The 27487-nt window shown below is 53.0% G+C and overlaps 1 long non-coding RNA gene across 2 annotated transcripts; it reads right to left on the bottom strand.

Moving 5' to 3' along the window:
• Positions 1-1243: 1243 nt before the first annotated feature.
• Positions 1244-20329, bottom strand: LOC104913231. 2 transcript variants are annotated; one of them, XR_004161368.1, is made up of 4 exons: positions 20118-20329; positions 17451-17567; positions 17088-17241; positions 1244-15383 (listed from the first exon to the last, which is right to left on the bottom strand). It is a non-coding gene; the product is annotated as an uncharacterized LOC104913231 (long non-coding RNA). The 2 variants fall into 2 exon arrangements; XR_004161367.1 differs by having other exon boundaries at positions 1244-17241; positions 20118-20326.
• Positions 20330-27487: the final 7158 nt, after the last annotated feature.

Raw genomic sequence — 27487 nt, forward strand, 5'->3', positions numbered from 1 at the left:
CGAGTGTACGTGAGATGAAACACGTTTTGCCCTCTCCATGTGTCTAATATTGAATTATACTTATATATTATATATATGCTTATATCCTTCTTATACCCATATAGACCAACGTCGATGTGTTACACGCAAGTTTTATACTCTAATATTTATATTGCTTTTTTTTTCTTTGGGAAAAAAAAATAATAAAAATGGTTTCTTCTGAATGTGGTGGTGCTTTTGGGATAAACCCCTCAGCCCCCTGCACTGAGGGTGAATGAGGAGGGCTGCAACCCATCTCGCAGCCACAGGGCAGAATCAAGCAGACGCTGTCAGATGTGCTGAGGGCACATCGCAGGGGGAGGGCAGCCAAGGAGATACCGACCCCCACCACCGCCCGCGGCTCTGGGTCCCCCCTTAGCAGCACGCAGGATATGGGCAAAGCATCCCCTTCCAACAGACCGAGATGCGGGCGCCTCTGCAGGAAAGCAGCTGCATGGCATGCGGAAGGTGGGGAAAAAGGGGGGGAGCGTCTGCACCAACATCCCCACCAACATCTCCACCAACGTCCCCACCAACATCCCCACCAACATCCCCACCAACATCTCCACCAACATCTCCACCAACGTCATATTCATCTCTCCAATTATCTATATATCCATCCATCTATCCATCTAACCACTCATCCATCTCTCCATTTATCTATCTATCTATAATCCATCTATAATCTATCTATTTATCTATTTATCCATCTATCCATCTATCCATCTATGTATCTATCAGTTTCTCCAGTTATCTATCCCCCCTTCCATCCATCCATCCATCCATCCATCCATCCATCCATCCATCCATCCATCCATTCACTCACCCGGCTCTCCATCTAACTATTCTATCTATCCTATCTACCTATCCTATCTACTTATCCATCCATCCGTCTGTCCATCTATCCATCTGTCTGTCAGTCTATCTACTTATCTACCTATCTATCTACCTATCCATCCATCCATCCATCCATCCATCCATCCATCCATCCATCTCTCCATCTATTCTATCTACCTATCCTATCTACCTATCCTATCTATCTATCTATCTATCTATCTATCTATCTATCTATCCATAATCTATCTATTTATCCATCCATCCATCCATCCATCCATCCATCCATCCATCCATCCATCCACATATCTATCCATTTCTCCAGTGATCTATCCCTCCTTCTGTCTATCCATCTATCTTCCATCCACTCATCCATCCATCCATCCATCCATCCATCCATCCATCCATCCATCTTTACAACTTCAGCCCAGTTTTTGGAGTCAGAATAGAATTCTCCTTCTCACTGCCCATGGCTGCCATGACAGGGGGGATCACACGATTCTGCAAGCAGGACTAGCTGGTATTAAGCAGCTGCTTCCCCTCCTCTCCTGCATGACGTGGGACACACGGGGTGTCCCCGTCCTCTTCCTAGGGACACAAGCTCTTTTGGCTTGCCCTTTACAATATACACAAAATACACAGCAGTACATCTAGATAAACAATAAACACATTTATACTGGCAGTGTATAAATGCTCAGAGATCTTTTATTGACAGGGATGTGCGATCCCAAAAGCTTTGGAAACCACTGCTTAACTGATGCTGGAGGCTGCTTTGCATTGTCAATAAGCGACATCTGTGTCCATTGCACAGCCCTATGGACCAACCCTGGCACTTCTCCCTACTGCCACTGACCTGGTCTCTTTGGAGCAGAACTTCAGGGTTCACCAGCAGTGAATTAAAAAATAACCCTCCTATCTTCCAGCCTGGCTTTCCTATGTGCCCCTCCAGCTCCTTTGCTCCAGCTCCAGGTCAGAGAAGCACCTCAGCACAGCTGTTTTGTCCCAGTTTTGCAAGTGAGTTGCCAGGTACCCGAGGGCACGTTGCTCCCACCTCCAACGTCCCACTTTGGGACATCACGCACCCCAATTAGCAGCTTGTCATTGCCGAGCTAATCAAAAGGGCCCTTAGGAAAAATATTAAACAAAACAACCTAAAGAGAATTAAGCCAAATGATAATCAGCTCTCTGCCCTCGTTTTAAAATTATCCTGGCGGTCCCTTGTGTCCATCCCTCCTGCTGCAGCAGTGGGGACATAGCAGGTAGGAAGGAACCTGTGGGCACAGTGGGGACATTGGTGGCTTTGTCCTCATGAGCAGAGGACAGGGAGGATCGGGGAGGTGCTGGTGGCAGCAGGAAGGGCTGGAGCATCCTTCAGGTGTACCAAGGGACATTACTGGGGTGGCTGTCATTCACAGGACACAGACCAGTGCCATTGGCTCCTGCCCCAGATACAGAACAAGGGCAAGGACAAAGTGCTCATGTGACAATAAGCCAGGGACACTAGCACGCTGCAAGGCATTTGCCCATCTAACACAGCCATCTGGACAAAGCAGGCGTGTATGCCAGCAGGGAGCTGATTCCTGGCTGGGTCAGACCCTAGACTCAGTGAGATCCAGCCCAAACAGGGCCATGCTGCCACACGGACACTATGGGGACAAGAAAGGCTTGAGCTGTGTATCCGGGGTGTTTAGGCTTCCAGGATCCACGGCAGTTTTGCCAATGGGAGGTGTTCTGCACAGAGAATGGATGAGGTCCCTACATGCCACAAACTTCAGGCTGGTCTCTGCACCGAGGTTATGATGTGGCACAAACAGCCAAGATCACATTTTTTTAATACCAAAAACAATGTTTATTCTTCCATCTTTTGTCCATACAAACTGATATCACAGCGCTACCAAAGCATTGCTTCTCCACAGCTGCCGAGCCATGAGAAACAGCTTTATATTAAAGGGAACCATTACAAGAAAACAAAAGCCTTTGGGCAAGGCTCCAGCTCACATATCCTGATCTCTCCCTCATTTTGCAGCTTTCTGGAGCTGTGGAATGCAGCCACCCACATTTGGCTGTTCAGTGGTGACCCATCCCTGCCACCAGCCTTATGGGGCTCTTGCCACCCTGGTGTGACGGCGTCACATCCCCCAGCTCCACAAGCACCAAGAAAACAGAGGGATGGATGGATGCTTGAGTTGTGCCACCACCTTTTTAACCCTTTATTCCCCCCCCAGGAGAAGGGGCAGGGCCAAGCATTGCTCCTGGCAGACCCCTGGAGCACCCAGCCCTGAGCACAACGCTACCAGCACCCTCTGCTCAGCACCACCCTGCCCCTCTGCTGCTCCAGGCTGAGCAGGAGCCCCACACTCTGCAGACAACCTTTCTCTCTTCCTCGCACAGACCTCACTTACACTGGCATACATATCTCTTCCCAAGGGGCTCTCAGCAGCTCAGGCAGCTCCCGAGCTGTTAGCATCTCTGCTTCACGCACTGCTGGCTCTACATGCTGGAGCTCAGCACCTGCAATGGGACAGAGATAATAAGCACAAAGAGAAGCTGCAAAGTGGAATCATGCCCTGTGCAAAGCAAGAACGGCAGCTTCTGGGCTGAGCCAGCACTGTTCAGACTTTTGTTACTCTCCCCAGCCCATAATGGGACAAGATATCCCAGCAATATCCAGAACATCTGAGTTATCTTCTCCCCAGCGTAGCACGGATAGATGAAAATGTGAAAGCATGACCCGAGTCAGAGCAGCACTGCAGCCCCACTCGGGGAGGGCAGCCCTGTGCCCTGGCTCTCCCTTGGCAGCCTGAGTCATTGCTTTGCTCTGCCCGTGACCCTGCACTGCACACGTCTGCCAAGCCCCATTGCACAGAGCTGAACATTCACGCTCTTGGGTGTGACAGCAGCCAGGCCCAGATGACGTGGGGCTGTTACAGATCACTCCATTACCTCATCGTTGCAAATATGTTGAATTAAAGCAACAACACAACTCGGCGCCCGAGTGGGAGCTGGAACATGAAATGTGACTCAAACAACCCCAAGAGCAAAGGGCTTCCTGAAAGCTCACGCAGTTTGACTGCCCTCTGCCATAGTCCGAACACAATGCCCAGCTTGAGCAGCTGGTGATCTCAGTGCTCTCCTCAAGGGTGCCTCCACCTTGTCTTCTCTCTGCTCTTGTGCATCTTTATTGGTTCTGGAGACCAGGCAGCATCCTTCCATAGTTTGGAAGCTAGCAGTTGTCTTTCATTTGCTGCAAGAGATGAAATCTTTAGAAACAGTGGAGGGAAACACCTTCAGATCAGCCGTGGTCCAGCCTGCCATTCTCCGGAGCATTTGTTAGCGGGAAGGAAGAAGTTCCCACTACAGGATCAGGGCTGGAATAGACGCTGTGTTCAATGGGAGCAAACCCCCAAGGGGGAAATGTAAGTCCTTCTTAGGGACTGTCAGTGCCGACATGGTGGGACTGACCAATTTATTTTGCCTGACCAAACCAATGACCTTCTGTAATGGTGAAACTGCACCAGAGGACAAGGAAAGAGTCACTGACATCATGTCTCTGGACTTCAGTATGGCCTTTGACACACAATGATTCTGTGAAAAGGCAAAATGAAATTTTGGGAATGCTTGCCCATGTCAGGTTTGTGAGCCCATGGCTGGGACATGGCTGGTGGCCCACAGTGAGGACAGCATAGCAGCAGGGCTGGCTGAGCACAGCGAACATGTAGAACCTACATGCAGACACCAAAGAAAATGCAGCCTTGCATTTGGGAGGGGGTGGTGTAAGGGAAGGGAGTGCTCGGGAATATTAAAGCAGCAGCTGAACTGCAGCACAGACATGAGGAATTAACTCTTGCAGGGCTGAAAATCTTTCATTAGCAATTTGCCAAGTAGATTCCAGAAATACTGAGAGCAGCCGTGCAAAACCACATGGAAGGGACAGGCAATAGGTATAAAGGCCTTTCAGAGACTGCTGATGAACTGCTGTGAACCCAGCACCTCTCTCCCTGCACTGCAGGGGAACAGAGATGGGAGAGTTGCTCCAAGGCTGTGCGTCCCATGGGAGAGCAGCAGAGGAAAGCAACCACCAGGCAAACCAACAGCCTTCAGCAGCCCCATACTTACTACCTCCCTTCTATGTGTGCTAGCACAATGTCCCCTGCATAGTGTGGGCACTTCTGTGTGCTGGGTGTGCCTGCACCCTGTGCTGAGGGATACTGCTCTCCTATCAACAGGGTACTGAGGGGGGACCAAGCTCTGGGTCTGTGCAGACAACACAGAGAGCATTCACAGCTGCCAGGCTTTGTGTGCTGATCCCCTCGGGGCTCCAGCAGTGGACAGGGGGAGAGATATCCCAGCAGCTGGACTGCAGCGCAGCCAGGGCTGTGAAAGCAGCCTCCTGTGCTCAATGGGCTTCTTGTCTCCATCCTCCCTTTGGCACAGACTCCCCTCCCCGACAGCCTTCTCTCCCCAGCATAATCTAGGGCATAGCTGCCCTCCTGCATCCTCTCCTGGCAGGTCTCAAATCCTCCCTCCCTCCTCCAACATCTTCTTTCCCTAGCAGTGAGTTTTCTCACATCCTCCCACCTTTTTCTTCTATAAATGTACTCATTTTCTTTTTTTAAGTCATGTACCCTGTAAACATCCCCAGCATCCTGCATGGAGGCGTGCTGTGAAATTACAGCTTTGCATTTAAGCTTTCTCCTCCTTGCCTCATTCATGCCTCAAAGTATCCGTGGCAGACACACAAACACCTCCGGTGAATGATTTCATACAGATCCTTCGTGTCCCTCATCTGCATTAAGCACTCCCAGGTCTACCCAACCATCCATGCTGCACTTTTCCAGCTCATTATGCCTCCCCTCAGGCAGAGGAACCAGCGCTGCAGGCAGCATCCAAGACGCAGGCACACAGAACATTTGAGACTAAAGAAAGCCACTGCTGTGCCATGCTCTGTTTGCTTCCTCTCCTTCCTTTCCCAGGGATTCCTACATCACACATGGAGCCATCCCTGGAGACATCCAAGATCAGGCTGGACTGGACTCTGAGCACCTGATGGAGATGTAGGTATCCCTGTTCACTGCAGGGAGTGGGACTGGATGGCCTCGAAGGATGGCCTTGAAGGGACCCTTCCAACTCAAACGACTATGATTCTATTAAGAGAAATACACCAAATATTTACACTGTTTTGAGCACAAACTATTTATGGCAGTGCTGAGGAGCAGGTGCCTGGAAACCTATGCCAAAAGCCACAGTTTTGGTCACCCCCAGTTGACCTGATTCAAGATTACGGTATCTCTGGAAAAACATTTCGGGAAGAGTTGGGAACAGCTGCCTCTGCCCACAGGATGCAGAGGTTTTTCTGTGGTACAGCTGCAGCGTGGGGAAGGCTGCACCCTGCTCCCGTAGCTCAGTTTGGGGTTTGCAGCACTGAGCAATGGGGCAAGGCTGCATTGCTCTTTACACTGCTTGATTCCCTTGGATGAGGACGAGTTGGGACACGATGGATTCGTGATTGATTTTCCGCATTCCCTTTGCTGTGCCACGGAGAGCAGATGGGCCACGAATGACGTTGGGGTGGCAGAAGAGGAGAGTGGCTGAGTCATTGCAACCACAGCTCTGAATCACTGGGCTGGGCTGAACTATGGGGACAATCACAGCACCAGGCTGGGGACACTGAGCTATTGTGTGCATACCCCGTCAATGGGCTGCCTCCAGCCATCCACTTCTGCTGACCCCAGTCCTCACAATGAGGCCTTTAAGGCACAGAGCAGAGCCCGGAGGCTCTTCCATTCCTTCACAGACCTCATGAGGCTGTGAATGGACACAGCTGCTCGGGCAGCAGGAGGCAGAGATGGGCACTGATGGACTGATTCTGTGACTGTGATGAGGCAAGGTGTGATGTGTCCTGCTGGAAGTGCTCCTGGGGGACGGCCATCCACAGATTCTTTTTCCCCACACATCCTTCAGCCATTGCCCCAAGCCTGTAGCATTGCCTGGGATTATTGTGGACGAAGTACAGGACATGGTCTTGTTGAAGCTCATCCCATTGGCCTCAGCCCAGCTCTCCAGCCTGTCCCTGTCCCTCTATAAAGCCTTCTTACCTCCAGGCAGATCAACACCTCCCCGCAACTTGTTGTCATCTGCAAACTTACCGTGGGTACACTCAATTCCCTCATCCAGATCATCAATAAAGATATTAAATGGGACAGGCCTCAGGACTGGCACCTAGGGAATGCCACTGGTGACCATTTGCCAGCTGGATATAACTCCATCCACCAGCATTTTCTGGTTCTGTACCGAGTGAAGACTGTACCTGCCCAAGCCATAGGATGCAGCTCCTGCAGGAGAATGCTGAGAGACACGGAGCCAAAGGCTTTATGAAAATCAGGGCAGACAACATCCATGGCCTTTTCCTCATCCATCAGATGAGAAGTTGAGGCCTCTGGGTTTGTTCAGCCCAGAGCAGATCTCTGAGTTAGGGAAAGTTTCTGCACCAGAGGGCAGTGGGCATGGAACAGGCTGCCCAAGGCAGCGGGCACGTCCCCGAGCTGCCAGTCTTCAAGGGACATTTGAACAGTGCCCTCAGATATAGGGTTTGGATTTTGTGGTGGTGTCGGAGATGAGCTCAGCAACCCCCACAGGTGTCTCTTCCAACTCAGGCTAGTCTGTGATTGTGTGGTTCTATGAGCTCCTGGGGACAACGAGGCACCAGACGGGGGCTGTGAGAAAAAGGCTGTGAGGGGCAGCCCATGTCCAGCACCCAGCATCCCCTAAATACTGCCCACTGCACCCAGTGACAATGCCAGAGCTGTTTAAGGCTGGTTAAGGGACTACATAGGTGCTGCCACCTCAAGCACAGCAGCTGCTGTGATCAACTCTGAAAAGAGCAAAAAGAAGGGGAAAGTGAAATGAGCAGCTGAAAGACATTCTTTGGTGACACACAGAGCGCCTGGGACCCATCCCACCCCTACGTGGGTGTTAAGTGCACTCTGCTGGCCCCTGCAGCCCGGTTAGTGTAGCAGAGAAGCTCTCACAGCAGCAAATCCTGCTGATAGCCTTCACTCCTCATCCTGCCCAGCAACTAAGCAGCAGCTGAGCTCAGGCTGGATGCTGCGAGCCTTGTTTGTACAGGTGTGCAAAGGGAAATAGTCCTCGCCAAGGGGAAGCCGGGTCTGAAGCAGCTGCGAGGAGGTGAGCATCACCCCGGGGGCTGGCAACAACAGAAGAGCTTCCTGCTGGCAGCCTGCACTGTGCATGAGGAGCAAATGGTGCTGAGCAGGACACAAGGACACAGGACACAGAGCATGGCAGCACCGAGCAGCTGGCAGGACGCAGAGTGCCATGGTGACAGCTACGGTCCCAGCACTGGAAGAGGAATGCATCAGGAAGATGGCTGCACAGTGACACCAGCCACAGGCCAGCCATGGGATCCACTGGTGGCTGGAGCGGAGCCCTGTCAGCATTTTAATCACTACTACCTGCTGCTAAGACCTCAAAAACCCAAGGCTGTGAGGGTCAAACACCCTTCTGACACTTTGCAGCCATCTCCACCAGCCTCACATTTTCCCCTCCTGGCGTCCCCATCACTCCCTGCCATCCTGCAGGACACCCTGTACTTTTAAGTCCTCACAGTGTGTTAAAGAAGAGCATCTCACAGCTACTATAGGCTACTAGAGACGAATGAGCATTTCCTTCTTTGAGACAGGGAAATCATAACTTTCTCTCCTACATCCCTGCTCTGGTTTCCATTTCCCAAAGGCTCGCCTTGGAGACCTCCCTCCCCCACTCCCCTGCTTAGTGACCAGCTGGCAGACACTGCTGTGGCACAGATCTGGCACTGCGTGTCCTCATTTCTGCTTTTCTGGGTCCTCATTTTCTCAGCTTTCTTTTTCACAGAGCACAGCCCACTACCCGGAATCTCCCTCACTTTCAGCAGTGTACAAACTGTGCTGATTGCAGCCATCTCTTCCATGCTGCTCTCCTCAATCCCTTCCATTCCTGAGTCTGCTTCCACGTTGTCTCTTTTCCAAACCCTTTTGATCTCTTTTCCTTCTGCTGCATGGCATCAGCTTCTTCCTCAGTCTCCTCCTGTAGCCCTTGGCACCAGGGTGTACCTCTGCATATCCTGCTACAACCTCGGCTCTTTCCACCTCTATGTGAATATTTCTGGCAGGAACGCAGCAGCCCTGTCTTGCCCACACTCATGCGTGTAAAACCTCTGGTTCTACTTCCTCTGCCTGGAATACAAGCCCTGAAGCCCATGTTGCTGGGCAGGACAGATGCCAGCACATAGGAGAACAGTGTGATGCATAAGCCAGCACTAATGGAGTAATAGAGAAGCTATTTTGGAAGTGGATTAAAAGGATGCAACACGTCAGCAGCAATACCAACCGGGTATCTGAACCGTGCCATGGTTTCCTTGACAGCTGCTAGGAACAAACACCAAGCAGTTTACACGGGCACTGCTTTCCCTTCCTGAACCGATCCCAAAATTCCCAGCATCGGGCAGCACTGCGAGCAGCACCCGCCTGTCCCACGGCCCTGCTGCATCTGCACTGACCCCATAACCTTCTCCCACTGACACAGCCACTCAGCTGTCATTCCCACAGGGACTCACAGGGCCCCGTGAAATCCATGTGGCAGGAGCAGGGAGCAGAACCCAGCACCCAAACCCTCAGACGGAATGACAGCCTCACGCCCTGCTTCTCAGTTGAAAAGGGCACCTTTTGGATTAGGGAGAGGGACAACAAATATTCCACGTCCTGCTCCTCATCTCATGCCTGGCAGGTGCAGGGCAAAACCCAGCTGGTCGGCCCTTCCCACACACACTGATGGAAGGGATGGAAGGACCAGGAGGGGACGGAATGGTCAGGAGGGGATGGATTAGGACCAGACTGCCTGGCAACACCTTCCTCCCCGAGAAGCAGCAGGGGGAGGGGACGGCTCAGCCAGGATTTTTGGCGTGTTTTCTAAAGCGCAGCTCTTCCTAGGAGAACCCAGCTGTTGGGTTATTTGCTGCCGTTTGAAGCCCCCGAGGCTCCTGCGCTGATCTCCCCGTGCGCTCTCCCTCCGCACCCGCTTCACTTTGTCTCAGTGTTCCTCTCCAACTGGCGTCCCGGCTGCTAATGCCATCCCCGGCTCTCTAATCTCCCTTTCTCTCCCCCGACGGCGCTCAGCCCGCTAAGGAGATTAACTCGGCCTCAGCTGCTCTCCTTCCCCGGCAACAGAGCCTTCACCCGGCTGGATCCCATGTGCGGCACCGGCACATGCGCTACCGCCGACGCAGCGGCAGCGAAACCGCGGTGCCACCTCGCGTCCAGGCAGGCAGCACCAGAGGGGGGTTGAACCCACAGGACCAGGAAGGATGAGATGCAAAGGGTCAAAGCGTGGGTGTAGCGTTGTGCTCCAGGGCTCCGGGCAGTAAATGGAGCCCACGCATCCCCACCAAGTCCTCAGCCTTCTGCTCCAAGAGATATTAAAAGACTACTTCAAACCCAGCCCTAAAAAAGACACATTCCTTCTGACTTTCTGAGGCTGGCAGCCCTTTAATCCCACTGTCTCCAGCACAAATCACTCTGAGAGGAGCTTCTCCTTCCACCAGCGAGACAGGAAGGTTTGCTGTGCACCCCCCGCAGCCATCGGTGAGGCACTGAAGCAGTTAATGCTGAACGCATGAGCGCTCTGCAGATCTGTTTCCAAGACAACAGCTCCTGATGAAACCCAGAGCTATAAAATCCCGTTTCACATCTGCGTGAGCCTTCCTGGCTGCCTGCGCTGGGTGCCATCTGCCGGACAGCACCGCGTTTCCCCCAACTCGGGTGGAGGCCCCAAGCATCCCAAAACCAGGGATCTGGGGGGACAGGGGCGGCTGTGCCATGTGGGAGAGCAGGGAGGTGAGAGCTGACTGCCAGCCCCAGATGTGGGGTGATGGATTGGGGGTTGCCATGCTGTCCCGCCGCCAGCTTCCTACCCCAAATTCTCCAGAGCCAGGGGATTCCTAGCACAGGCACTAATTATTGTGGCTATGCCCCTCACAGATGGCAAGGATGCTCCCTGCAGGGCAAACCAGTCCAAATTCACCCATATGGTCTAACATAAAGTTTGGAATGTGGGGCTGTGTGACAGCAGCAGTCCCTTGGCATCCAGCATAGCTTTCTGGCTCCTTACCCAAGTGCTTATGAACTTGGAGGGTCTGGGCTGCTGCAGAGGGTCTCTGAGAATGAGACAGAACAGGGGTCCAGGGGGGATTTCAATCTGAAATCAGTCCATGTCACAAAACACAGCTGGGGGGGGGGGATACTGGGACACTGCAAATTTGGAGTGCCCACCTCACCTCTGGGCTTCTCTTACTCCTCTCCACCTTCACACTGTTGAAGGATTTCTAAGCATCCTTCCTCCTGAGACAAGAAGTTGGATCCTTCCCTCTCCATGCTTCCACCACTGCTCGCAATAAGGAAAGGCACCAGGAAAAAGACTGATGAAAGTCAGGGAGGTGCCGCACAAAATCTCTCTGAAGGCAACGTTCCCAATGGCACAGCTGCACAGATGTGTTCCTGCTGTGGTCAGAAAAGCAGTGCTGAGTTTGACCTGGAAATGCAGAGCAGGCTGTCCTAATAGAAGGCAAGCAGGGTCCCAGCATCAGAGGATGGTGAGGAGTTACTGCCTTGGGGGAGTTAGTCTGGGTAAGAGCGAACACCGCCTCTCCAAGGGAAGCTCAAACCACAGCTACAGAAATAACCCAGTTCCTTACATCTGTTGCCAGGCTTTAGCATCCTTAGATATAAGAACTGGCTCCATAATAAATGCATGGGCTTCTGTGCCTAAAGTTGGATGCAGGACTGCTTGGCCACAGATATTTATGGAATCTTTCCCATGCGCAGCCCTGAGCTGTCCTTGATTCCATCCCCCTGTGCTTTAGGATGCAGAGGTGTGGAAGCTGAAGCTTTTTTTCTTCTGTTGTACAAACGCTGCTGAGTCACTGGGAACCTGAAAGAGAGAATCCCTGCTGCCTGGGGAGGGGTGGGCAAGGATAAGGCAGCACCTCCTTCATTCCTCCATCATCTCACTGCATTGCTGGGCATAGGATGGAAAGCATCCACTGGGACAGCAGCAGCAGGAGTCCTGGAGCTCCGGCATCTGCAGGAGCTGGGGGAACCCAAAGGGGCCATGGATGAAAGCTGACACAGTACAAAAATACTCTTTGAGCTCCGGTTGTGATTGCTGGCACAGCTGCTAGCCAGACCCCCTTCCGAATGCTGAAACACGCCAGCAAGGGGATGGAAATCATTAGCTTGTGCGTTCTCATGTTTTAACCATCTTAACCATTTCTACCTCCCCCTCCTCTTAAACAAGCTGAGCTTTCAGGCACCCTGAAACTGCAGTGCCTGCACCCCAAGCAGGGGTTGGGACCAACCACTAAGGCTGAGTACATCCCTGGGCTCTGTGTTGCTTATTGAGGCCAGGATTGGGCACTTCATTCCAGAAGCTGCAGGAGGAGGGGAGGAATGCGAGAGCTCCTGGAGTGCAGTGCTGCTGGGAGGAGGGGATGCGTGTCAGGAAACCCAGAGACACAGGAAATCAACGGAGAGGGACCATAATTGAGGCCAGATGTTGCAAACAAAGAACGGCTCTGGTAGCAGGGAGCGAAGGAAGTGAGAAAGCACACGCTGTGGGGACAGCACGGGGCACACGCAGCCAAGTTAACCTGCTGGGCTGAGCATGGCCTTTGAGTTCAGAGGAGCCACTGCTGCTGGTGGAGCTGGGAGGGCTCCCTTGTGGCTGTGTGCCTCCAGGCTGGGCTGCCAGTTCCCCATTGCAGCACTGCTCCGGAGGGGAGGAGTGTGCGTGTGCAGCTGTGAGCTCATAGGCATCCTAAGTGAACATCTCCCAGGAAAGATGCACGGCTGTGGTGCCGCTGCACAACTCACCCCAGGGAAGGGCACAGGAGAGTGTGAGGAATGAGGAATCCGAGCCTGTGGCTGCACAGTGTGGTCAACACTGCTGCTGCATACCTACCCCACGGAGCTGCATCTGGTTTGGGTGCCCCCAGGCTCACGCAGCAGCTCTGGGAAAGCTCAAAGGCTGCCTCTGACCTCTTCCCTTCCCCTCCACCCCCCTCCCCCTTTAAAATGCATTTGCAATGAAATCTGAAACTGATGTGGCTGGAATAGAGCAGCCTGATGCCAGATGCCTGCATGAGCAGAGCAGAGCACAGCAGAGATTGTTTGGAAAGTGGGGAGGGGAGGGCTGATACCCACCAGGCCTCCCAGACTGCAAGGGAGGAGATGGAGCAAGGGACTGCAGCACCAAACGGCTGCCCAGTTGGTTGTACAGCTTTCGGGGCATCATCTGAATTGCTGCACTTTATTTAGGTGAGGGGCTACTTCAGAAGGCCCTCAGATTTGGCCAGTGCTCTCAGAGAGTGTGGATGGAGGTGGGCATACGGTGATGCCCAGCACCTCAGAGCTCTGCAGGCAAACCCTCCAGTTGCTGCTCTTGGGATCCATCCTGCCAGCAAAGCAGAACCATACCCATGGTATCCCCAAGCCTCCATCCCCAGGAATCCAACCCCACTCTGACTTTCTGCACGCCCCTGGCCTAGCTTTCCATTCAGCCCAACTCTTCTGCTGTCTCAGACACCCAACTGCATCCTATAGCTGCATTCACCTCCCCCAGCTGCTCTCCTCCTGCACTCCTCCCCTGCCTCCTCTTTGTCAGCTTTGCACGCAGTATCCTCTTCTCTTCCACGCTTCCTCTGCTCCTTCTCGACAATTCCACACAACTTTCTCCCTAAAAGCAAAAGGGTACTGCCATCATTCCACACATTTATCACTCTCTGCGTCAGCTGGAAAGTTCTCAGCATGGCATTCCGCAGGCAGAGTCCATCCCCTGGTTGTGCTTACACAACAAGCCCTCAGACGCCGAAATTAAAGAAGACACAAAAAACCAGAGAAGCACATTCCTAAAATACTCGCTCTTAACCAGGGGTGCGGTTGCAACCCTGCAGCAGTTGCCAGGCTTCCAGAGGTACCCGTGAAAACACCACGCTGCCCAGATTCAGGCAGAACCATCCCCTGCTGCCATCCTGCCAGCAGGAAGGGCCGCATCCTGCTGCTCCCACCTTCCTTCCGCCCCGGTGCTGACTCAGCACGAGCTGCTTTTATCACAGGGAAAAAACAATCGGCTTCCTTCCTTCCAGACGTCGGATCCGGTTGTTTCACGGACAGCTCTTTCCTTTACAAAGGGGCTGAAATAATTTGTAGGGGTGTGCAGCCTCCCCCAGCACCGCTGGATGACCAGCAAGCCTGAGTTGGGCGTTTGGAGCAGCCTGCAGCTGAATGCTGACTTCACGCAGCAGGATGGGGGCGGGGATGGATGGAGAGCTGCAGACCCACAGGGGGAAGGGCTCCAACACTGGGGCTCAGAGCTGCTGCTGGAGCTGCAACTTCCAGGCTGGGGAGGGCATGGTGTGTGTACCCAAAGCCTGCTACTGTGCCTCTGCACGGGTGACAGGGGGTGAGAACAAGCAGACCTGAGAGCAGAGGTCTCATACAGATGAGAGAGGAGGTGCTCACCACCCCATCAAACAGAGGATACTCATCCCTGGGCATCCTGCACAGAACCAACCCTCTGCAGGGTCCCAGGTCCTCCTGGGACAGTGCTCCCCCACACAGGCTCACCTCTGGTGCATCAGGGCTGGTTGGTGGCCACAGCCCTCTCTATCGAGCCAAAATTACACCCAAGGTGGAGAAGAAGCAGACGACTCCGTAGGTGTAGGACGGGCACGGGCAGCCCCAAATCCTCCCCTTTACCAGGTCAAACACAAAGCATTAAAGCAGTGCCTGCAGTCCTGCAGGCTTCAGACAAAGCAGGATAGTGATTCCTGCTGATCTGAGCGCAGGGATCAGCAGGGGAGCAATGCAGAAACACGTAAGCGCAGATGAGGGATGCTGCCCAGGATGAGCAGCCCAGCAGCACTCTGCTTTTTGGACTCCCAGCTCCCACGTGGCAGACAAACAACTGCTTGTTACTCGTGCTGCTTCCCAACTCGTGACAGCAAGCAGAAGGGTTCTGTAAACAGCTGCGCTGTGACTCCAGAGCTCTGCATTCAGATCTCATCCTTGGCTAAAGGAAATGGCCTCAGAGCAAAATACTGCACGCTGCCAAGGCCAGGAGGGGCAGAGGACAAGCACTGGGACACTCAGAGCTGACAGCACAGGAGGGCTGAGGGATAGCAGAATTATTTACTGGCTGCTGGGGATGCAGGGGAAAGGCCTGACTGCATCCCAGCTATGAGAACCCTGATCTGATCAACGCGTTTAGGAACAAACGAATATCCCACACCCCAAAGCAACAGCATGGAGCCTGAGGCACCTCGCCCTTCTGTACTGCTCCAGCATTACAAAGGCTCTGGCACGGGGAGCAAGGTCAGATTTATTTCCACTCTGCTGTCTGTGAGATGCAGCAGTGCTCTCATTCAGGTCACAGCCTTAACCCCCGGCGGCCCATCCTCCTGTAGCTGCCTGCATCCAGCAGGGCTGGGAAAAAAAGCGAGGGTTTTGTTAAAGGAGGCTTTTAGTGCTACGGCTGGAAGAGTTTTTGCTCTGCGAAAAGGAAAAACAGCCCCGTGATCTGCTGTAACTACCAGCGTTGCACAACCAGCCTTGTTTTATTTTTGGCATTATATGTGGCAGGAAAGCATGACTTATCCTCCTGGAGTTTTACAGGGCAGATTCTTTTGCGTTTCAAGCATCCAGTTTTTCCTATGCAGGCAGCCCAAAGCTCTTCAGGTCCTCTCAGGCTGTTTGGGGATGGCAGGGTGGGAGCTCCAAGCAACTCGCTATGCATTGCAATTAAAGGGCAGGGATGAACCCAAGCGAGCACTTTACAGAAACCTGCCCTTACTAAATATGGACCTTACATATTGCTCAGGTCTTTAAATTCATCCAGACCCACACGTGCCCACCCAGGGGAGAGCATACAGCTTCCTCCTCTGCAGGACCAGAGGCAGCCAGTTTGGGAACTAAGGTGATATGTTGGGTGTTGACTAAGAAGAGGAAAAAGAAGCGCAGCTGCCCAGGCAGAGCTGTGACACGCAGAGCTCCTTGCACCTCTGAGCCTCTCCCTGGGGCCATACAGCCCCACAGTGGAGCAGTGAGGGCAGCTCCCATCCCTTTGCATGGCACACATTGCTCTGTAGATGACACTAGGAGACCAGAGGCACTTAAAACAACAAACACTGCTTGGCGACGGGCAGCACATGGCCTGCGGGAAAAACGTTCCTTTTATCTCTTTTTTGTTGCCCCCATAACAGTGGGTGTCTGCCCCCAGCACCAGGACCCCAGCACAAAGCTGCATGCACCCAGCCTGTGCCATCTATCAGCCTTTGTGCAATGCCAGAAAGCACAGAGGATGCAGGGAGAGGTGGAGTGGGACACCGTGTGGAGAACAGAACAGCAGCAAACACAACTTTGCTGTTAGGGGTTGAGCCTCCCCTCCACCCTCCTGGGCTTTGTTCTCTTTGAGTGCTGAGGCCTCAGATAAATGCTGCTGCATGAGAACATCCCTCAGTAACCTCCAGCTTTTTCTTGTGCAACGGGTGAGAAGAACAGTGCCAGCAATCACTAAAAAGCTTTGGCTGTTCCGTGCAACAAAGTGGATTTAAATTGGGGTGGGGAGAGGCCAGAGAGCATCTCCCTGGTGCTTGCTGGCATCATCCTGACACCCTCCAGAGCACCATAACCTCATTGAAGGCATCTATCACCTTAAACTGAAGCAGAGGTGACAATATCCAGCTGCACATCCCCCTTAGTGGGACAGAGTGACAAAAGCTCAGTGCAGCAGTGCCTGAGGTAGGGGTGGGAGCATTCCAGGGGTTCATTCTGCAGGCTTAGTGCTGCCCAGTGCCATCCCTGGAGCTTGCTCTGTGTCACTCAGGCTGCCCCCAGGAGCACCACCCACCACATATGGAGGTACAGAGAGGGACCTGATCCTATATCTACAGGGAATGAGATGAGGAGGGTCATAGAGGCTTGTGCCAGGGGGTGGTGGGCACAGCTCTGAACAACAAAGAGGACTGGGACGATGCTCTCAGACATAGGGTTGGACTCCACAGGTGCTCTGCCTTCCACATGTCCTACATGGAGCTCAAAAACCCCCCCAGAGCCATGTGGGAGCCCCCACCTCCTCCCAGGGATGCTCCCCAGCAGACAGCACGGCGCTGCCAGCACACAACCACTGACCTATTTTCAGCTGTGTGGGCATGCACGAGATCACAAGCAAAGAGCACTTCAGCTCAGGATATTTAAAGGAAAAGACACTGATGTAAGTGTCTCCAGAAGCCACAGTGGCTCTTAGGATGTTTATCATCTTCCTGAGAAGCCTCTTTGTGCACGGCTGTAGGAAGGAAAGAAAGATAAAAAGCGGTCGGGTACGAGCAGAACAAAAAGCTCCATTAAGCTGCAAAGTCACACTGCAGGGAGAGCAAAGAGGGGAATCACATGGGATGAAAGGGCTCGAGGATAAGCCAGGCCTGGGGCTGAGAACGAGTGGGACACACCAGTGAGGAATGGGCAGATTGACATGGGAAGGAGCTGCGGTGTTACCTGGCTGTGTGTCCTGCTCGGAGGTCGGCTGGACACTGTGACACCAGCTGCCGTTGCTGCACACGTACCCCAGCGGTGAGGACCTGCCCTTTGGGTCTGCCCCAGTGATATTCCATTCTGGAAGCAAATGCAGTGCTTGCTTCATATCCTGGATTGAGAAATGCCTGCCTTGCCCCACTCCCCCCCCCCACGCCTCCCCCACGCTGCACAGTGATGAGTAAGATAAGGGCAGATCCTACACATAGAAGCAATGACAACAAACACTCAGCTATTGCATGCTGGAGGTTCCCCTGGGGCTTTCCATGCAGCTGGGAAAGGTGATGTGCTGGTAACAAACCTGAGACAACATCCCATCCAACGTGCATGGGCAGGAAGGAAAAGGGACAAGAATAGAGCTTAGCATCCTCAGCAAGGAAAGAGGGAAGTCAGGCAGGAGCAGCCCTGCAGATCCCATAGGGTCAGTGGGGATGTGCCCAGCTGGATGAAGAGATGAGGGACAAAAAGTGACGCCACGCTCCGAAACAGCACGGGGATAAAGCAGAGCATCCCTGCAGAGCCCACTTCCAGCATCTCCCCATGGAAACCCCTCACACTGCCCCATACCTGCCTGCCTCACCCTCCCCCCCAGCCCTGGGCTTTGCCTCGGCACCTCTCCCCCTTTCCTCTCCTCCCCCCAAACCCTGGTCTATTTTCTGCATCGGAAACATAAAATGGAGACTGCGGGAGAGGAAAACGTTTGGTTTAAAATGGCTGAGGAAGAGGAGAGCTCTGCACTGCGGTGCACGAGCACCCTCTGGTGCCGCACAGACCATGGAGGAGCAATGCTCCAACACGGACAGACCCCAGCCAGACCTCGTGAAAATGTCCCAAACACCCCCCCCAAACACTGCAGGAGCAGCCTGGTTTTCTCCTAAGCTCTCCTGGCTGCTTCTCCTTTTGACCCCCTTTAAACATACAATTTTTCCTCACCGTATTACACCCACAATCCTTAAGGAAAGGCACTTTTCACACAGTTCCCATCAACTAAAGCAGCTGTCCTATGCATTTGTATTGCGTGTATATACATATATTCTTCACTGATGTATTTTTTGCCTTGTTAAACCCCCCAGCAGAAATCCTCAGTGCAGGGTCTGTGCTGTGCTGTGCCCCTGATGGGAACGCACCCAAACTGAGCAGAAGGGGCTGAGGGTGGCCCTGAGCTGAGCTTTGCTGCCCCAGTGCTGCCCCACGCGAAGGGCTGGGAGCCAAAGGGGAATGGCAAGGAGCCCAGGACACCTTGCAGGCCATCCCCTGATCCTCCAGGAGTAAATCAGCCTAGGGACAAATCTAGCTGGATCTGGAGCTTAAATTCCCACGTCAACCTTACAGGGGGTTTTTCAGGTTCGGTTCACAAGGGGACAGCGGGCATTGATTATAGGAGAGGAAAACAGATTCAGGATCCCTGTGCTCTGGGGCAGCTGGAGCAAGCAGTGAGGAGGAAGGAAAACGGGGAATTAAAACCTACAACAAAACAGAAAGAGACAGCTAAAGCACTTGTGTAGGTAACGGTGGGTAAAATCATAATGCTACAGAAGGAAATCCAGCCAGGAGCAGGGTGCCCAGCACCATATCTGCACACATACAGCCCAGAACTCACACAACTCAAAGCCACAGCGGCCACGTAACAAACCCCCAAACCCTCCGAGGGTATTTTCGGGGAGGAGAGTCCCTCTGGGGTCAGGGCTGGGCTGGGGCAGCAGCTCTGAGCCACGTCTGTGCTGAAGCAATGTGTTCAGCTATGGGACGGGACACCACAGCAGATATTACGGGCACATCCCCAGCGTGGTGAGGGATGAGTGTGTCTGGCAGTGACACAGCACAGTGCTGCAGGTCACAGCTAGCCTGGAAGGGCAGGAGGAGCACAGCACAGGCATTGCTGCAGCATTTTATTTTTTTTTTGCGTGGGAACGGGTATCTAAAGTGCCAGAACACCTCACCCTGTGAGCAACGAGGGGCTGAATAATGGCAGAGCACAGCTCTGGGGCTATTAAATAATGATTCCCAGCACGCCCAGGGTGACTCAGCATGGCAGGGTGAACCCAGCCTGGTGGGATATTGCCATGGGGCAGAGAGATGCTGGGAGGAGGCTCTGGCATTTGGGCCCTAAACCATCAGCAGGGGAGGGCAGGGTTGGAGCTGGGAAAGAAGAGCAGCATTGTTTGGAATGGGGTGTAGTGGGGAGTGTGGGGAGCCCTGTAATGGAGAACAAAGGGATGGAGAGAAGGGCTTGCATAATGCTCTCTGGGGATCTGTTTTATTTAATGGCACAAAAGGCTGCGGCTCCCCGCTCCTGCTCCCTAACAACCAGCACCAAAAGGCTGTGATGCTGCTTTTGTGAACCAGAGCAGGTGATTCCTCCCCGTGCCCCCAGCAGCAGATGGGGAACCCCCTCCCCATTATGGACTTGTGAAAGGCAGGGGGAAAATAATAATAATAATAATAAAGAAATCTCCCTAGCAAAGCAGGACAAAGGCGGGGGGAGCAGTGCGGGGGATGCTGCGTGCGCAGCACTTCCCCTCTTTGTCTGCAAAAGGAGGTCACGGGGGGGGGGAAAGGGAGGATGCAGGGATGCGTCAGAGCCCAAGCAGGAAACCAGATGACTTTTTCTCCCAATCCCCATCCTCTGACCTCACTTCCAGGCTGGGAGCCAACGCGGCTCAACTGCGCACATCTGGTGGCTGAAATCAGCACTGCAATGGGTTTAAAAACTTCAGCGCAGATCGGGGGAACCACACTGAATCCCCCCGGTTTTTCAGTCCAGAAGAGCCCTCGGACACCTGTGAGGTTAGAAAAAGTTGGTGCACCGCCGGCCCTCAGCTGGGGTTCATTCCAGCCCCTCCTGCACGTGGGACTGCCACAAACTCTGCCTGGCACCCCCGTCCCCACACCTGGCACCTACAACCCCCGTGTGAGCGTCAGGGATGTGCACTGTGAGCCCCAGTGCCTCCCAGTAAGTGCCCCACACCTGCACACGCAGCCCAGTGGTGCCCCAGTGCTCCCCAAAGCAGCAGCCTGATGGCACAGCACTGGCAGGAGTGGGTCCCCAACGCTGACCCTTTGTCACCTGTAAAACTGAGAGCTGTTCCCCCCTGGTTCCTGCACAGTGAGCAACCCCACAGTGCTGGCATTCACAGGGGGGGGAGTGGGTGTAACCCCTTCCTAGCAATGAAGCCCCCTGCAGCACAGCTCTGTCTCACCTGCATGTATTTTTCTGTGCATGGCATCCTATGCCAGAAATGCCAGCTCACCTGGCATGCCAGGATGTGGGTCACCATTGGTACCCATGGGTGATGCTGTGATGGGAGAGCAGGGAGCACTGCTTGTCACGGAGCTCAAGGAATGTCAGACCCATGCATACAGGCACCACCAACACCTGTGGTGGACAAAAACATCAGCTGCTGAAACACAAGCTGTACTCAGAACATATCTGGGCTGGCACAAAGAGGTGCTGGGCGATACAACAGGCTGAGAGGTGTGTGTGCTTCTGGCATCCTTGTGACAAGTGACAGCAGCTTCTAGGATCTGTAGCTTTAGTGCTCAGGCCCCAAACCCTCTCCTACAGTAACTCAAAAAGCACAGATACCCCTTCTGCAGAGATGGAACTCTTACATGGTGCAGGAAGAAAGACTCCAGGCAGGTTCTGCCTTCTCTGAGTGCACAGCATTCCCCAGCAGCACCATTCCCAAAGCCTTGATTGAGTACGTGGGCTCTGACAAGAACTAATAACAAAAGAAAAAGTCAGTATGAAACCAGATCTTCAAGTGAATCAACCCACGAGCCAAACTATCTGCATGTCTGTAACGTCATATGGCAACACGCAGAATGCAAGGTGTGCAGCACAGTGTCTGCACCAATGCCAATGTGACGTTGTGTTTTACGTCACCAAATGTCACTTCCGAATAAAACAACTGCTAATGCTGTGCCAGGAGAACTGAGGAAGCAAGAGCAGGGAAAATATTAGGAGATAAGTGACCAGCATGGGAACTCCTGACCTGACGCATGGTGAGTTGTTCCTGCAAGCATAGAAAAGGGATCCTAGGTCAGGGAAGAAAGCAAAGGTGTTCTGCCAGATGAGATTCCAAACTCTCTCTCCTTGGGCCTGGGAGTCAGCACATCCGTTGTGTGTGAGTGCTCCTGGACAAGAGGGGAAGAGAGACATCTCTGCTCCTTTTCAGTGCCACTTATTAGCTGACAGCGGCTGTCAGAGGAGGACCAAAGCGAAAACGTAAGGTTCTCTGACAAAATACAAAGGCCTGGGCTGGAAAAGGGAAGGAATGGAAGTTTTGCTTAAAGCAGACGCTGCAGGGAGAGTGTTCCTGCAGTAAGGCATTGGTGGGCATGGGAAGCAACGCCTCCTGATGCCCTGCATAGCTGAAGGCAAGAGAAGAGCTTGTGTAGGCACCTGAGAGCACCTGGAGGTTCCCAGCTAACCAGGCAGAGACATTTTTGCTGTCTAGCTCCAAGTGCTGGGCAGCATTTTCAGAGAGTCACAAAGCTCCACTCTCAGAACAAACGTGGGTTTGCTATACAAACCAGGCACTCTGTGGCTGTTGGAGTCCCTCCGGTTGCACTGGGACCTTCCATCCCCACGTGCTGGGGGCTGAGCACTGCTGTGGATCAGGCCTTGGGGCAGCTGCCTTCCATGAAAGCTCTGGATCTCTCAGTGTTGCTGCCTCTCTGCATGACGCCTAGCAGAAAGTTAATCACAGAATGGTAGAATATTTCAAGTTGGAAGGATCACTGAGTCCACCCCCTGGCTCCAGCAGTACCACCCAAGCCCTGTGTCTGAGAGTGGTGTCCCAATGCTCCCTGAGTTCCATCCAATCTGCAGAGCCTGTTCCATACCTATTACGTATGGAAGGAACTTGATCCACAACTTTTTAGCTTCTAACCTAATGCAGAAAATGACTGCATGCATCCGAATGCATTACTTGGGAGTGAAGTCCCCAGGCACCGACATAGCAGGGCAGAGGATGTGCTGGGCCGGGGAAAGGCACCAGTATGCCCCAGTAAGCAAACTGCCCCATGGCAACCTGCTGACAGAATGCTGGGAACCCCCTCTGCCAGGCTCTGCAGGTGCTGGCATCACCAGGGTGCCAAAAATCCACATCCAGGGCTGCAAACTTGCTGTGACAGTGTGAATTAGGGCTGCAAACTCCATTCTGCAGAGGGGTGACAGAGCTCCCATTCAAACCAAGAGATCCGTGCGCCACCTGGCGTCCAACAGCAGCCCTGCACTGTGACCTGAATTGCTAAAACACAGATTTTTAAACGAGTTTAAAACTTAAATAATATCACCATTAGGATGAGCTCCACCCTGCCCTGCTGCAGAATGGCAGAGCAGAGCCCTGCGTGCTCCAAAAGCCTGCAGATATGAGAACACAGCAGCACAGACCTGCAGAGAACACCTGGTTTTGTCCTCCCTCCCCTCTGTCCCAGCGCCAGATTTTATAGAACTGAACTACAAAACGTAGAGCAAATTAATTAAAAAAAAACACAAAAAACCCACAAAAAAACAAAACAAAGCAAAACCCAAATAAGACATTTAGAAAAAAGGAGGGGAAACTCAATGCAGGTGCTTCCAGGTGGAAGTGATAATAGGGATCCTTCCAACCCAAACAGTTCTGTGATCCCATGACATCCCTGTGTCCTGCTGGGGGTGGAGAGGGGGGGGTGTAGCAGATTGGGGTTGCAGGGTTGCTGTGGCTGGGCAGCACTCATAAAGTGCAGCACAGGGAGAGCATTCACAGCCGTCCTGATAACTGGGCTGGAAACTCATCGGTGACATTTCCAGGTCTGTTTCCAAAGGCGTGACAGTGTATGTAGGCCAGAGTGCTCTAACGTTCTCTAATGTTCTCTGAAAGATGAGGTACGAGCTTCTGGCAGCAGCAGGACTCAAGGTGACACCAACTACTGCTCTGCCCTTACAGTGCAGGTCAGAGGATCATAGAATAACAGAATGTTTGGGTGGGAAGGGATCTTACAATCCCCCAGCCCCATTCCTGCTGTTACTTGGATGCCCCCCACCAGCTCAGGCTGCCCAGAGCCCATCCGTGGCCTTGGGCACCTCCAGGGATGGAGCACCCACAGCTGTGGGCAGCAGTGCCAGGGCCTCCCTGTCCTCTGCGTGATGAGTTCTCCCTTAAAACCTAATCTAAAATCTCCCCTCTTTTCATTTAAAGCCATTCCCCCTTCTCTGATTGCTATCAGATCATGTAGAAAGTCAGGCTCTGGTGCAAGGAGAAGGATCTGGCACAGCGACTCCCTCTGTTTTGGAAGGCACCTACCTCACCCCTTCCCTCCATCTGGGCCCAAATCCTGGTTTGCTGCATTTTGGGGCTGGGGGGTCACAATCCACCTTGTTACTTTGCAGTGCCACCCCCGACCCTCAATCGCTCAGGCTGCAGAGCAGCAGCACTGCATTACCTGCAGCTGACTCGGCCCCATTAAGTTCAGCAGTGCTGGGAAGCTAACAGGGACCTTACCAGGCACAGACAGCAGTGGGAGCTGGTGCTGGCTGAGAGGTTTTGTGCTCCTTCAGCCCCTGGGTGCGTGGCATACACTGAGCACAGCACTCTGAGCTGCCCACGCTGCAGTGTTCAATACAGACCTGGCTATAGCCCAGAGCATAGGGCAGGGGACAGCAGAGGAAAGGAGACAAAGCACAGAGCTCTCAGAAACACAGGCAAGGGTCACTGGTCTGGGAAGATTCAGATCCTCCTCCCTATAGCCCCACAAATTCCAAAAATAACAGAGCCACCTGGAAAAGCCAAAACAAGAAAAGAAAAATGGGGATAGAATGGATAGAACTGGGATAGAATGGAGCCTCCTCCTCACCTTCCCTTTCCAAGGAACATTAAGGAAGGAATAGCTGTGCTCAGCACCTCAGCCCCTATTTACACCCCCTTTGTGCCACGCAGGCACTGGGATGCACCACTGCCACAAACCCTCTGCCCAGGCATTGTGCTCGCAGCCACCCTGCTCTTCCTCGTGCACAAAGGCAGGGAAACAGCAGCAGCCCTATGGAGGCTTGTGGTGGGTGTGGGACATCGCTCTTAGCACAAAGCAGCGCATCCATCCCAACCTGACTCACCTCCTAAGCTCATGCTGTTGCCATGGGATGGGGATCTTGCAGGATTGCAGCCTGCCTTCCTGCAGGCACAGGGGGGAGCTGTGCACTCTGTTGCCTTTTAGCTTCAGCTTTGGGTCCTGCCACGGAGTTCAGCATCACCATGAGCACTGCCTACAGCCAACCCTGACCTGCCTCCAAGCTGCACCAGGATGCAAGTGTGGCTGAGACAGGAGAACCACCTCTCCCCTCGTGGCTGGTGGGACCTCGTGCTCGTGAAGGGACAAAATACCCAGGTGTGTTCATCAGGGGCTGCAGGCTAAGAAGAAGTGGGTCCTGATGGAGCCTCCTCCCTCTGCAGAGAGCAGACTTCTCTACAGACTATTGAATCAGTGCCATGAAAAGCCTCAAGAGGGTGATGGTGATGAGAGCTTGCTCAGGTGGAAGGGTAAGGTACAGAGCAGTGTTTAAGTGTTGGTCTCACCTTTGTCCAGCTTGGTCTGTATGAACCACCTCTGGGGACGATCCCTAAGGATACACTGGAGGTGCAGCTCCCCTCAAAGCAATGCCAGGTGTAGGGGCCATTTCTTCTTGATGTCTTCAAGCTCTTCTTTCAGCCGGTTGATCTGGAGAACAGGCAGAACATGGCTGAGCATCACAGGGTAAGCAAGGACAGGATGGAACCCATCGCCCACAGCTGCCACTTACAGGTGATACAGCTTCAGGCTTACGGAAAACAAATCCATTCAGGGTGACCATGAAGCTGCAGTGACCTGAAGGGCTTTGGGGCAGCGTGCTTGGAAGCAGGAGAGCACTTGGGGAACTGCTGTAGGTGCTTCCCTGGCGCACACTTCTGCAAGTACCAGCTGTGGTTGCCGTCACAGGCAGGATTCTGGGCTGGACATTCAGACAAGAAGGCAATCAGCTCTGAATTCCTTCTTTGGATACACGTAGCTGTGGTGTGATACACTATTCCCAGTAAGACTGAACTGCCCAGGGCTTGACTTACTCAAAGGTTTGGTGTTCCAGGCCTGCTTTAACTTTTGAGAAGCTCTCAAAACGGTGGCTGAGCAGGCGTGTTGGCTGTGGGCTCCTCGTGGTGCCTGGAGCAGAGGGTCAGGACTGCTCCCATCACCAGTGTGGGCAGGACCCCATCCCCTCCCAGTCAGCGTTCTGTCCCTGCTGAACTGCAGCTCTCTGTTTCCTCTCTGGATGCTGAGGAGAATCACAGCAGTTGTAAACACCCTCATCACCAAAAATACTAAAACAAGGATGAAGCACTCAGAGCTCTGAATGGAAAACATTAATAAATGGGGAAAGCTTGGAGCAGAAGTACCAGCTGTATGAAGTGTGCAGTCCTCAGCCCCCTGGGCACCACCACAACCACAAGCACTGCGGTTCCCTCCCAGCTGGGGTGGTCCCATGCCCTGTGCTGGGAGCACGCAGAGCAGCAGCACCCCTCTGCATTCCAAGGCACACAGTGTGTGCATCAAAGGGAGTTTTTTTCCTATGTTCCATAAGCTGCCTGGCTGGGACAGTACAGGACCTGAGTGCCATGCAGTTACGTGACACATTTGGTTAGCCATGGCATTGCCCGAGTTAGTGTGCATTCACTGCTAAGGTCTCTTGCTCTCTGTAGGCACTATGGGAGACATTTGTGGTTGTGTGTGTAATTTCAAACATGTAAAGCACAGCAGAGCACAGCTCGTGAGCTGCTGAGAATTATGTCCTGCGTGGCAGGAGGCAAAATTTGCAGATTCATGAGTTATCTGAATGACAATACCATTACAGGTTCACTGTCACCACGTTGGCTGGAGGCTGACAGCAGGGTACACAGACATCCAACTCCTTGCAGCTTCCTTTATTTTAGTCTGTAAAAATGAGAATTTGAAGAGCTACGTAAGTTTTTTTTTAAACAGAGCACAGGAAACAAACCAAAATAAACAAGGAAGGAAAGGTCCCAGCTCTGTGGAAGCCCAGAAGAAGGGACAGGAGGATGACAACGGGATGGACAGGCTCCACGGGACCGGAGCTGTGTGAGCATCATTCAGCACAGACAGCACTTGTCATATTTCCTTAGTACAGATGGGATTTGGTAGGGCTGGGTTTGGGCTGGAAGAGGTGATTTTGTTGTTCCTGCTCCAAAAACCAGAAACCAGGTGGGGAAAGCTGTGTTCCAGTCCATGCTGGGCTGCAGAGGGCAGGAACAGATCCTATCCAAGGTGGGGGCTGCGGGTCATAAAGGTTCCTAAGGGAGAAGGAAGTAAGAAGCAGGATGCTTTTGTGCACTGTTAGGAATCTTTGTGCTGGTTTGCTTAATTCTCCATGATCTTTGGCTATTTTGATTAATCGATAATTTGAAGTATTCTTTTTGGTGGTTATTTCTAACTTCACATGAGCACATTTCAGTACTCGGGGAATGGCAAGTGTTAACTCACACAAGCAGAGCTCAGCCTCACACACAGTTTCTTTATGAGGCAGAACAGCCACGGGGGTTGCACTGGGGGTGGAAAAAAAGGGAGAGCAATGGAGAGGCTGGGATGCGATGGGGAGCAGGAACGTCGTTGCCTGGGGCAGGACAGGGGTGAGGGTTGGGCAGGAGGAAGGGATTGAACAGCAAGACTCACCTGAGATCCTGGGTATGCAGTGGCAAGCAGGTATCTAGCAAAGAGATGGCAACCTGCAAGCCTGCAGCTTGGAAAGACAAACGATGGCCATCAATTGTGTTGCATCTGCAGTAACCAGCAGCCCACATCAAATCCTGTGAAGATCGTATTTTTGTGCAGAAGTGTTCGACAGGAGTGGAGATGAGGTGACACCCGGCTCCAGAGTCTCAACCAGGCTGCGTGAGCAGGCCAGCATCACCTATGCAAGGACATCCAGTGCCTCTCACTTCCTGGAGCTGGCCTTTGATGAAGTCAAGATGCAG

The sequence above is a fragment of the Meleagris gallopavo genome, chromosome 15 (assembly GCF_000146605.3).
Source record: "Meleagris gallopavo isolate NT-WF06-2002-E0010 breed Aviagen turkey brand Nicholas breeding stock chromosome 15, Turkey_5.1, whole genome shotgun sequence".
NCBI lineage: Eukaryota > Metazoa > Chordata > Aves > Galliformes > Phasianidae > Meleagris > Meleagris gallopavo.